Below are 13,059 nucleotides of genomic sequence, written 5' to 3'. Positions count from 1 at the left end.
GATATTTCAAGGTATTTGAGAGTTGTTTTTGTTTTGTTTTTTAGTGGAAGGCATGCTAACATACTACCGCAGTTACTGTGAATGGACCCCCTTCTCCGAGGACCCTTTTGCCCTGATTTCTGCACACTGGAAAGACCCTTAACAGAGACTCTAGGGGCCAGCAATGGTCAGAGGGCAGAACTGGTAAGTGATTCATGGGCCACCCACGTTCTGCTTCATGCAGGACAGTGAATATTTCTCCAGTGGGCACAGGCTCAGTTTTCACTTGGATAAAGGGGTCTGTGGCTCAATACATAAATAAAAAATGAAAACCACTGTTCAAGCAAAAAAAAATACACTCAAGTTATAAAACAGATGATCAGCAGCAAAACAAAAGTGTTCACCTACAGAAAACCTTAAAAATGTAAAGTCTGATAGGATAATCCATACACACTGAGAGGGTTTCCAAAATATGGGTGACCCCATTATAATATAAAAATGCGTTATGCAGTCCTTATCAGCTGGTCCAACATAAATGTATAGATTTGAGATTCATAACCAACATTCAGGCTTAAAACAACAGCAACAGTAGCAACATCAACCAAAACCCTATAAAATCAATAGCATCTAACCGATGGATAAGGCCTGGAAAGCAAAGGAAAATTCTACATAGAAGTTAACTGCTAAAAAGATCGGTCATAAGTTCCTGACATTTGGGAAGCATTCTAGAGTAACAGTTTCTCCAAATTCAGTCATTTGCCACCAACCTTCATGATTTTAGCTATTTTAGCCAAGCGTTTCCTCACGGTTACTTCATCTGCTTCTTCAAATAGGCGCTTTCTAAAATTTAATTTGTTTTATTTCAGTACTTCTTTTTGGACTTTCTGTAAACAATGGTATCTGTGAAATTGTAGGTTAATATGAAATTTTATGTATTTTTCTAATATCCTTAGAAAGAAATGCATCACCAATAATATAAAAATAAAATGTTGTTCAGAGAGCACCTGCAATGAACTTCTATCTGGCTGGTGGGAGCAAGGTCCTAGGGCAACCCTTAAGGATAAGGAGTCTGAGGTCAGAGCACAGAGTTGGAATCCTGGCCCCATTCCACTGCGTAAGTACTCTCAGTTTCCTCACCTGAAAAATGGGAAGGATAAAAGTAACTAATTTATGGCATAGTTGAAAAGATAAAATTAGTGAATCCACATGAACACCTTAATGTGTTTTGCATAAAGTAAAGCCTCAGGAAACGTCAGCTGTGGTGTAATGATGATGGTAATGACTGATGATGACAATGGTGATGATTTACATGGACATAAAAATTACGACTGTCAAAAAAAATCTGACAATTTCTATTTTAAAATATACTTTGAGATATAAACATAATTAAGAAAATATTCTTTAGGTGTGAAGTCTCAAGATGGCTATTCAATATTGGGGGGTTACTTTGGGGTTTGGCGGGGAGGTTTAAAGATTGTATTTATTTGCCTGAGAGCATGTACAAGTAGGGAGAGTGACAGCCAGAGAGAGAGGGAGAAGCAGGCTCCTCACTGAGCAGGGATCCCAATGTCCGGTTCAATTCGAGGACCCTGGGGGGATCATGGCCTGAGCTGAAGACGGTCTCTTAACTGACTGAGCCACCCAGATGCCCCTTCAATATTGGCTTAATGCAACTTCACTTTGAAAGTATTCCAATGTGATCAGAGAAATCAAACTTGGCCTAGTATCTTCAATATAAAAATATCTACCTATGAAAAAATAATATTAAAAAATCCATGGGGCTCCTGAGTGTCTCAGTCAGTTAAACATCTGCCTTTGGCTCATATCATGATCTCAGGACCCTGGGATCCAGTCCTGAATGGAATGGGGCTCTCTGCTCGGTGGGGAGCCTGCTTCTCGTTCTCCCTCTGCCTGCTGCTCTGCTCTGCCTACTTGTGCACTCGTGCTCTCTGCTCCTCTCCCTGTCAAATAAATAAATAAAATCTTTTTAAGAAAAAATCCTAACATGGTAATACAGGTCTTTATCCCATGGCCCAAAAGTACACCAAAATAAATGTACTTAATGTATATAAATAAAAGTTTTAAAGATATGAGCATGTTGTATTAAAATGTTTCATATGGAGGAAAAAAATAGAATTCCTGACATTTTAATATGGTGTTATTCATCAGCCATGGACTGAAATCTCATGGTAGAAAAGGGCCAGGCCAATGCTGAAAGGTTTCAAATATCAAACTGTACTATTATGTCAGTGACCTAAGATCAATTAGCACCTTTCAATGACAGAAAAGGTTACAGTGAGACTCAGAGGTGCACTCTCTGAAACTATTTTAAACCACCATAAAAATGTGGTATTGATAACTCAAAATGGTTTCTATTTTTACATTAATCTATTTCATCTCTTTTTCTGAAAGACAGAAAAGGAGTTAGGGCAGTAAGGGTAGTGGTATTCATTTTCAGTACCTCTCAACTAGTAGAAACATAGCTGGATACATGAAAGAATCACAAAGTTCAAGAGGAAAATGGCGCATCACCAAGGCATATACTAACGTGCAGTGCCAGGGGCAACAGAAGATGACAGTGACGTTTACAAAGTCTTCAGACCTCTTAAAAATTATCAAAACTGCTTGTACTGCGCTTGAATATGTGATTCTTGTTTGTTTGTTTTCTTCCATTCAAGTTTAAAATAAGGATGCTAGGTTTGGCTCCATGTACAATTTAATGAATATTCAGTGCCCCCCCATGTTAAAACACATCTAACGGATGCAGTATTACATATACAGCGATTAAATACAGTGCATCTCACCCATCTCGACAACAAATGCCTGAAAGATCATGTCATTTCTTAGTCCACTGGGAAAAATTCACCAGAGAGGCAGGTACATTGCAATGTTATCCATGCGTTCTCCTGTTGATTTCATGCACCTAGTAACCATTGTAACAAAATCCCCCAACTACATTTCTGAACACAGTTAGTTTAAGATACTCTATAGGAAGACACATTATAAGAGTTTAGAATGTGTAAAAATAATACTCATTTAAAAAAGAAACTGTCGTGGTTATATTTTCACTGAAAAAAAATAAGGTGTTTGATAGACGTTTGTTCAGTACTTCAATGAAAAGATTCGAAACAACTTCTGCTTTTGATACTACGCTTTTCTGTTTGTTTCTTAAATGAGCGATCTGAAATATTTACAACCAGACAGTACCTAATTTTAGGTTTTAAGTGCTTTAACAGCTCCGTGAAACATGATCAGCAGCTGCAATACAGAACTATGGTGAATAAAGTCCTTATAAAGGGGGCCTGTTTTTACTGAATGTTCAGTGTTCCTGCATTTACCTAATAGGAAAAAAAAAGATAATGAAAAAACATAATAAATACCCGTGCTCTTAAATTACTTAACACTTCAGTAAGTCTTAAAAGGATTATCTCCCCTCTTCTTGAATTCTCTATAAAAACGTGAGGTTTCCTTTGGTAAAATAAGTTAATTTTATTATTTGAAAGTTAGAGTATAAAAATTCCCAACATCCTAACTCTTCATGACAATAGTTATGGCTTTTCTACCATTCTGCTTTTTAAAACTCCTGGATAAATTAATTTCAGTGCATAGATTTTTTTAAATGAAATACCAAGCCACATAAATATATTTTTAGACATGGCATCAGTCATTTAGAGCTTGCAACAGAGATTGAAAACATGAAACTGGACACTCTATTTCCCGTGGATATGTAAAATTTATTTACACCCCAAATCACAACATAAATAAAAAGGAAACTCTTAGAAATGGAAAACTGAGTTTTCTTTTTTCTTCTAATTCAAAGAGATTTTTTAGAAGAAAAAATAAATCACAGCAAAATGACAAACTACTCATCTGCCAGCCTCTCTTCAAAAAAGAAACTTTTATGCAAAGGCAAAATTTTTTTTTTCAGTTAGCTTCTACAGATCCTCTAGAATGTAGCATCTGTATTTCCTAATATAAGAATAATGATTGTTCCTGAACCAATTTCTTTTTATACAAATCCTAGGATTTACTTTTTAATTTTAAATTTGAATACATGATTTAAATATTACCTATGAATATATGCATAAAGATTTCCATTTTGTATAAGAGAAATTAACTTTCTAACATCCAATGAAATAAATACTTCCCAGTAAAAAATAAACAAATATTTTTATTTCAGTTATAATTGTGAAACAAGCACTGTGATGGCCTTAAACTGTTGAAGGGTACTCTTGTCAGGTAATTGACAAAGGAAAACGGGATTTTGAAAGCCACATTGATTTTAAACTTTCACTTGTTACGAAAGACAAGATATGTCCCTAACGATTAAAAAAAAGGACAGTTTACAAATAATCTAATTATGTTACTTTCAAAGCTGTAACTGTCAAAAGTCTTAACTTTCTTTCTTGTACAGTCATTTCTAAAAATTGGTTTAACTCTGAATGACTTACAACTTTTAATCGGGTGGAACAAACTATTTTTATGGTTTATAATAACAATAAAAATGGATGCGGTTATATCTGCCTTTGGTATTGTTGCCATAAAAATCAGATTCTGGCAGTCTAGCTCCACACAAAACAGTCTGTCTCTTGTTACTACTGCTACTTATTCCTTGGGATAATGTTATTTAAACCCCCCCCACACACACACAAATGCCTTTGGGTGCAGTCTCCTAAAACGCACCACACCACGTATCAAATATTTTGTTTTAGGATTCTCTCCCCGCCCCCTTTCCTCATTTTTTGGTTCTCCAGCTACAAGATGGCCAGAAACGTTATAGAAGAAGAAGAAGAAAAGGAAACATTTCTACTTAAAACCAAGTTCTGCCCAGGAAAGATTACCAAGTGCAATTCCTTGTCCTGATGGGGTTTTAAAAATAAAAACAAAAACAACCTACCCAACAAAAAACCATCATTGACTTTCAATACTGCCAGTCACCTATGTGTAAATGAAACTCCAGAAGCTGCTAAAGGGGAGTCTGAGGTTGTTAAAGGCTCCTAAGACTCCCACCTACGTCCTGAAGGAGCCTGCACAGAAACTGACAAACGCAGGAGGGTGCAAATCGTGGCCGCTGAGGAGAAGGGCAACAAAATGCCATATTCCACAAGATATGTTTCGCTACATCAATTACGTTGATCCCAGGGTGCCAAGCCAAAAGGGGTAAGGGAAAAAGAAAACTGTTAAGTATGAGCTCTTAATGTGAAACCTAACCTGTTGGTTCTCTTAGGTATCAGATTTTGGAAGTGTCTGTAATGACAGCCAGGAAAGCAAATTAATGGCCAACGGCCCACTGGGTTTGAACATGAGACTCCTGTTACCTCCTCACAGATCAGGTACACAACACACACACACGCACACAGAGATGCTCCACGTGGAACTGCTCCGAAACCAAAACACACGCCCCATCGCTATTCTGCACCTTGGCAGAAAGGGCCCGGGGACCTGCGACTTCCTCCACTGCCCTCAGGTTGGGATTCATGAATGACTGACTGCCCGCTCCGGAGTGCTGCGGAGAGAGGCGCGCGGGAAGAGATGGGAGAGGAGACTCTCTCCAGACCTTCCCCTCCCACCCACCCACTCACCCACACACTCACACACTCTCCCAGAGCAGAGACCTCACTAGCCTTCAAGGGAAGGAGCGAGAGAGGTGGCGGGGACTGACCCTGCCATCCCAAGGAGGGACTGATGGCTCTCTGGTTTCGCTAGCGCCCTGCCAGGGGACTCAGTCCGCAAATTTCCTTACAGTTCCAAGCTGTTCAAATAAATGCTTACAAAGAAAGAGACCTCTTTAAAGTGTTACTAAACGAAAGTTCTGGCTGCTGTGTGGCGCACAATAAAACAAGCCCACAAGCGGTCTCCTTCCGAATCCGGCTTAACCACGCGAAAACAGCCGTTTCCAGTGCCTCCACCAACCCCAGACCCAGCAAACTTTGAAAGGAGAGAAAACCTGCTCTCCGCAGCCAGGTCCCTCCGTTTGGAGAAGTTATAATCCCTCCATGGCATCCGCGTCCCGAGCCAATGAACGCGACTCCTCTGACAAGGCGCCTCTAATTTCACGGACCCTGGCAAGCGGCAGGAAACATTCGGTCCACGCCGCATGAAAACTATTAAAGTGGGATGGCCGCAGTTTAAAAGGCCGGTTCGTGCCTCGAGATTAGAGCACATGCAGGGTACGTACACACGCATGCAGCATCGTGAAAATGCCAGGAGCCTGGGCCCTCCACGGGACCCGGTCAGCATCTCTGCGTCAGGCTTATCTAGGGGGTCATCAAAGTAATAAACAGCACTGGAAGGATGTCGGGGAGACCTCGGGCGCGCGCCCCCGCGAGCCGGGCAGCCTGAGTACAGGTGGGGAGCCGTCCCGCCGTGGCCCTGCAGCAGCCTCGCAGGCTTGGAGAAGACCCACGGGGCGCCGGGTGTCCTCCAGGGCAGAAAGCACCACTGCAGAACCGGCGGCCTGGGCCTCGGGCGGGCGAGCTGCATTCCGCCTCTGGGAGCCCGCGGGGAATCGGGGTGCACACCCCGTCCCGCCCCACGTTCCCTGTCCCCGGGTCTCCGCGTCCCCGGCGGAGCCGCGCGCACTTCCTGGGAGAGAGTTCACAGTCTCCCCGCAAGCCGGACCCCGCGGGCGGGGACGGGGAGAAGGGACACTCACCTCCCTGAAGCCCGGATCGCCTCCGGATCTGAAGTTCAAGTGTCTGTCCCAGCCGCGGACCCGTGCGTCTGTATTTAGGTATTTACTCTCGTTCCTTCCAATGTCGGAGCTTCCCCTTCGCGTTGTGCCTCTGGTGAAAACAGGACATCCCCTTCGGCCACCCCCCGACAAATAGCGTACACTAGTGGGGGAGAAACGGGGCGGGGGGAGAAGCCGGCTCCGAGGGGGAGGAGGAAAGGAAAGGAGCCAAAACTCTGGACTAAGACAGGGGTGGGGAAAAAGTGGAAGAAAAGAAAAAGAGAGCGCGCGCACAGCCACCGCTGTCGCCACTGCCCCGCTTTTCCCTAAGCTCTTTCCCCCTCTGAACCCGAGCGACAACTTCACGTGGACAGGCTCGAAGTTTTGCGCGGAAGCCGTGAGCGGCGGAGCGTGCGCCGCGCCGCGGGCAGCCTTGCACTTGCGCGCGGGATTGGGGGCGGGGGACGCCGGCGCCGTCTCCCGCGGCCACTGGAGGCCGCCGGAGGGGCCCGGGGCGGGCGGCGCGCAGGGACCAGCTCGTTTTTATTCGACTTCGCTGACTGCCTGTTGTCATCGTTCGAGGTCCCGCGTGGGGACCGCTCGGGACCCTTGGCGTCCCCGGTGGCACCGCAATAATCTCCGCGTCCTCCGCGCCGCCCCCACCCCGCCCCCACGGACCTGGCCCTGGCCGCTGCCACCCGCGATTGAGGGGAGGGACCCGCAACCGCACTCCTCTCCCCGGACGAGGGCACCGCTGTCTGCCCCCACCTGCTTCTGCGGGACAGCCCAGGGGTTGCCTCCCACTCCACCGCTACCCAGTCTCCCCGGGTGTAGGCCACTTCGGGCCCTCTACCGGATTCCTTTCCACTTACCCTAGGGGAGAAGACAGAAGGGACTTCTCCTGCTTGCAAAGACGTAAAAGAAAAACCAACCCTCGCCAGTCGGAGGGGACGAAATACCCTTTTGCTTGAAGATGTATGCTAGCATGGAGTAAGCAGTCTGGGGGTAGGCTTGCTGGGAAGGGCCTGGGCCCCTTCCAGCGCTGGGCACAGGTATAGGCATCCCTTCCAGACGCCCAAAGGTCAGGCAGCGTCAGAGCTTCCCCAGGCACATTGCTGAAGTGACATTTCAGAGCCTAAGCCTTAGGAGCCTGCTTTAGGCACCCACATAAGATTTAGTATTCTATACGAGCATATGTGTATACCACAACCAGAGGCCACGGCAAAGTAGACAATTAAAAAAAAATACATAAATTTTGCATCTATTTAATCATCTCTCCCTGAAACCTGTTGTCTATTCTTCTTTAATTGTCACATCCATTTAAAGTGCGTTAATTTATTGAGAATATATGTCAGTCATTAGACTGGTCCCTTTTGATAGGTGTATGCTCACTTAATTTTCACAACTCATAATTGTATGGTGGTTATTTAAGCCCTTGCAAGAGATAAGGAGACTAGGCCCAAAGAAACCTAAGTATCTTCACCGAAGACAACCCAATGGTCTCTAACCACAAAGCCTATGATTCAACAAGCAGCTCCTCACATGGCCTTAGATGTGGCAGTACAGATTACAAGGTAACTAGTGGAATTTACTCCTATTCAAAGAAAATGTAGTTTTAATGTTTTGTAAACTTAAATTATTTTCTGTAAAAAGTTCAGAAAAATATTTCCTCCTTTATTTCAGCTTGGTCTTTTCCAACTGCCACAAGGACTCTAGGGTTTAAAAACAAAAACCAGTATTGAATTGTTATCATTACAGCTTATTTTTTAATTAGTGAGGGATTATCCACAATTATGAACAAGCAATGGAAAAGGTGAGGTTGTAAATTTAAACTGATAAAGGTACTCTCTACTACTCTCACCATTCTGTGGGTGTCGATCTTGCCTGCAGATTTATTTTGAAGGCCTAGACCTGCCAAGAACCATGTTCCTTTTTCTGCTTCTCGAGGTGGAAAGGATTCTGGTGGCAGATTTGGTGCAAAAACATTTGGAGCATGATCCACAGCACGTCGTGGCATGAAGATGTCGGTTAATATACACATAAGACAGACATATCAATGAGGGGGCGCCTGGGTGGTTCAGTGAGTTAAGCCTCTGCCTTCGGCTCAGGTCATGATCTAAGGAGTCTGCTTCCCCCTCTCTTTCTGCCTGCCTCTCTGCCTAATTGTGATCTCTGTCAAATAAATTAAAAAAAAAAAAGTATCAATAGGTAGAGTTCATTAACTTTGCAAATCTTATTTTCCCCCATTTTACAGGTGAGAAAATTAAGGGCTCAGAATTTGTAGCAGCTTCTTAATAAATGGCAGACCTAAAATTCAAACCAGCCTCTGTGCAACCCCAAAGACCACTGTTAGCCACTGTGATGCTATTATTATTCACAGAGTAGTCAGAAAAATAATAAATATTTTTAGTACACTGTGTATGTTGCAATGACTGTACCAAATACATAAAAAGTAAATGCAAATGCTGAATTTGATTCTCTCCTCATAAGGCCACAATTTTTGAATTTCATTTTGGTATGAAACATTACTTCTAAATAAAGGTGGGGAGATGTACAATCTGGATACAGTAAAATTTCATACTCTAGCATATTGTTCATACAAAAAATAATTTTTTGCATGGTTTTTTACTCCCTTCTAAAATCAGATTTTTACCAAGACTGACCTTGCTTTCAATTTACTTTGTTCCCATCTGATTTTTTATATACCTTTATAAAAATGTATTTACAGAAGTTATTTTTAAAAACCTACAATTATATCACAATACTAGTATTCAACTTCTTATTACTATCTTCGAGTATATCTAGTCTTAAATGTACATATATTACATGGACACTAACAGGAGTGATATAAAATGTCATATATCAGTCCAAGTTTGAAATAAGAAATTGAGCATAGGAAACAAAGAATTTTGAGGTTGTATAGGCAAAATGTATTGCTTGTTTAAATAAGCATTTTTTCCAGCATTTCTATTGAGTATCACTTTTATAACTATTGCTATATCCTCTGTAATAATTTAACTTAATACTTTTCTTTAAACTATTTGTATTAAAAGTTTATCCGACAAAAGAAACTTATCATCATCATAAGTGGAAAAAATCAATATTATCATAAATAGAAAACAACCTTGCAAATGAAACTGTATTATGTAAATAAAAATTATTTATTCTAAGCCACCTAAAATTATTTCACCCACAAGTTTGAGAAACACTGGTTTAAAGAATTACATTTCTTATGTCCCTCAGGCTCTCCAAAACATATTTTCAAGCCTTTCCTTTCCTTTACTGTAGAGAAACATTGAGTCCAAGATGCTTTGAGGTGTTACCTTTAAAACTCTGTTTTAATTCAATTATTGATTTCCTTGCCTAAAATATACATTTCTGAAATTGAAGTGTCTTTTTAAAGTTAATTGATTTTTTATTACTTTTCTTAGCATCTTACTTGTGGTAAAATTCGAACAACTCATAAGTATACAATTAAAAACCAAATTAGTCTCTAGAGAGACTATACCAGTTACCCCTCACTCTCCCCTTCCGCCTGACCCCTCAAAACTTCATCATAGGCCTTAACTTCTGAGAGAGAAACTCCAACTGTTAACCTCGTGAAGTGGCGGCATCTATTGGCCTCATCTGGTACTGCAACAAAGTTCTACAAGGCAAGGCAGGGGAGAGGAAAAAGTAAGACAATGAGAGGGAGTCAAAGAGCTTGAAAAGACAGATGGGAAAGTCTGAAATCTTCTGGAAAATTCTGGAAGTGATTCAGAAACACTAACAGACCCTACATGACACGAATCAGGTCATCAGAATATCCATAAATGTCCAACTTAATCTGAGAAAAGACATGTATTTGGGAGCAAAAAATGTGACTTTATGTGAAAATCAGGGGAAACCGAAGATTCCCTTATTAGTAATTCCTTTAGCCAACTGCTCCAGGGCGGGATGCTTCTACAGTTCTCATCTACTATTTGTTTATTTTTCAAGTGTGCATAGTACTGTTTGGCATTGGGTTTTATAGAAGACAAATGAAACAAACAAAGCCCTCTAGGAGCTCAGAATCCAAAACATAATTTTTATTTTAATTTCATTTAAAAGCAACCTTAAGGGAAGATCATCCTGTCATTTAGTAAAAACAAAATTTAGGCTAAAAAATTTTAATAAGACACTGCCTTTACCAACAAAAGAAAGCAGAAGACGGGATGCTTATAGAAATAATCCCAAAATAGATCTTTTGGGTAACTCCATTGGTGGACCTTTGAACTCCAGCTGGAAGTATACTCAGTTCTTAAAAACAAAAAAACAAACAAACAAACAAACAAAAAAAAAAGAAAAGAAAAAGAAAGTCATTGAATTGTTTCTTAGTAAGTTCTAAGCAAACCCTTTGAGCTTTGGGAGAACGGCCTTTCAGAGGCCAGCATCCATACAAAGTAGGTTTAACACTGTTTTACTCAACTACTCTACCAATGACAGATTACAGGAACAAATGAAGATAAGACACAATTGTCCAGGAATCTAAAGTGCTATGCTGCTGAATTACGAAAATCCGTAAATAAACACATATTCTGAGTAATTTTGTGCAAACAGATCAAACTTAAAAAGGTTTCTACTGGTTTATGAAAGTGAAGAAATCGGATCTGCAAGGGACCTGTTGGGTCATTCTCTTCTGCTGGACTTCCTCATTCTTGGCAGAGTCTCTAAAGAAAAGGAAATAAATGCATACTCTCTGGGAGACAGCTTCATTATATTTACTTTTAAATTCTCTCTTGAAATTTTTTCTCCAGTTAATTCCTTTTAGTACCATATTATGCAATTCTACTCTATCTTTCATGTTTACACCCAACCTTCAGATGTTTATAAACAGATATCATGCCCACTTTTAGTCATCTGTGAGCCACGTTAAACAAATGTAAGGCCTTTTAATCTTGTTTCAGCTCAGTCTCTCCAAGCCCTTAATCATTCTTATTGCTTGTCTCTGAACTATTTCCAGGTTCCTAGATGTTCATTTTTTGTTAGACGGATCCCACATTGAATGCATTGTTCCAGGTGTGGTCTCATTAGCATACTAGAATGAGTTTTCCTTTATTTTTTCTTTTTCTTCCGTGGTCTTATGTTTTGACTTCATTACAAACTCCCACCAACTCCTGCTACTTTACATATTCTCACAAACTTATATGTAAGTTTTTCTATATTTTCACTTCAGAGTTTCTTCTAGCATACTGAAATAATCTGGATTTTGCAAGTACTTTACATGCATAGTTCTAAGTGATAATAAGTCAATATATGAACAAATGTTTCAAATAAGGAAAGATCTAACTAACCTCTTTTTTAATACAACTCTTAATTATATATCTTTATGATGTCCATTTATTTATAAAAGATATCCACTGATTACAATGTCAAAATCCACCAATGGTAATTCCCAAGTGCCCAAATTATGAAGGGCAAATAAATTGATTTGACAATTTTAAGATAATGCATTTGGCATCATTAACTCCATTACCTATTTACACTATAAAAGCTCAAAGTTAGGAAGACTGCTGTATTGCAGCTATCCATTTAGACTGAATATTTTTTAACGAAAATATTTTACTATAACTGAAAATTTAAAGGAAGCTTTCTAATGTCCATTCTTTTCACTATGTCTTAGAGCACGAACGTTTAGAAACCACGTCTTTATACATTTTTAAAATTTTAGCTGTATATTCTCACCCCCACCCCAACACACGTTAAAATGACTTTCCTGTTCACCTAATTCTTTTATTTGGACACCAACCATCTCAGAATAAGTTGCCAGTCCTCCGTGCGTCTACTTCTCCACCCTGTTAAATCCTAGAAACCTGACTTCATTCTCTTTTCTTTACAGAGACTGCTCTTTTTAAAATCATCAGTGGTGGGGCACCTGGGTGGCTCAGTCAGTTAAGCGTCTGCCTTCAGCTCAGGTCATGATCCCAGGGTCCTAGGATCAAGCCGCACATCCTGCTTCCTGATCAGCAGGAAGTCTGCTTCCCCCTTTCCCACTGCCCCTGCTTGTGTTCCCTCTCTCACTGTGTCTCTCTCTGTCAAATAAATAAATAAAATCTTTAAAAAAATAAAATAAAATCGTTAGTGCTCATTCTAATGGTCATTTCTTCATCACCCTTGACTTCCGGGAAGCATTTGGTATTTTCAACAGCCTTCTATTAACTTCCAGCAGACTTCTCCTTTTTCAACTTCCATGATTCTGTGTTTATCCCCTGATTGTACTTCTCTAGTTCCTGTGGTACCACTTTCACAGAGGCCCAACCCTTAGAATTTGTCCTCACTCTTTCTTACCTTTCCTATACAAGGAGTCAACAGGACAAGTTTATTTTGCACTGGCAGTGTCTCCTTATCTGTCCTTGCATTTTTTTCACACTGCTGCCTCCCCAGGCCAG

At 40.9% G+C, this 13,059-nt stretch overlaps 1 protein-coding gene across 5 annotated transcripts in view; it reads right to left on the bottom strand.

Annotated features, from left to right (window-relative positions):
* The window catches only part of EYA4 (EYA transcriptional coactivator and phosphatase 4), a 300,751-nt gene that overhangs the window by 257,682 nt on the left and 30,010 nt on the right, over positions 1-13,059 (bottom strand). For 4 of the 5 annotated variants that reach the window (XM_032843484.1, XM_032843486.1, XM_032843488.1 and 1 more), the window contains exon 1: positions 6,635-7,172. The exons of the other annotated variant lie outside the window; for it this stretch is intronic. The gene's annotated coding sequence lies outside the window, so the exon portion shown is untranslated. Of the gene's footprint in view, positions 1-6,634; positions 7,173-13,059 lie in introns of those variants that run through there. 5 annotated transcript variants of the gene reach the window in all.

The sequence above is a fragment of the Lontra canadensis genome, unplaced genomic scaffold, assembly GCF_010015895.1.
Source record: "Lontra canadensis isolate GAN:19392208 unplaced genomic scaffold, GSC_riverotter_1.0 scaffold141, whole genome shotgun sequence".
Lineage (NCBI taxonomy): Eukaryota > Metazoa > Chordata > Mammalia > Carnivora > Mustelidae > Lontra > Lontra canadensis.
This window is presented reverse-complemented; position numbering and strand designations above follow the sequence as displayed.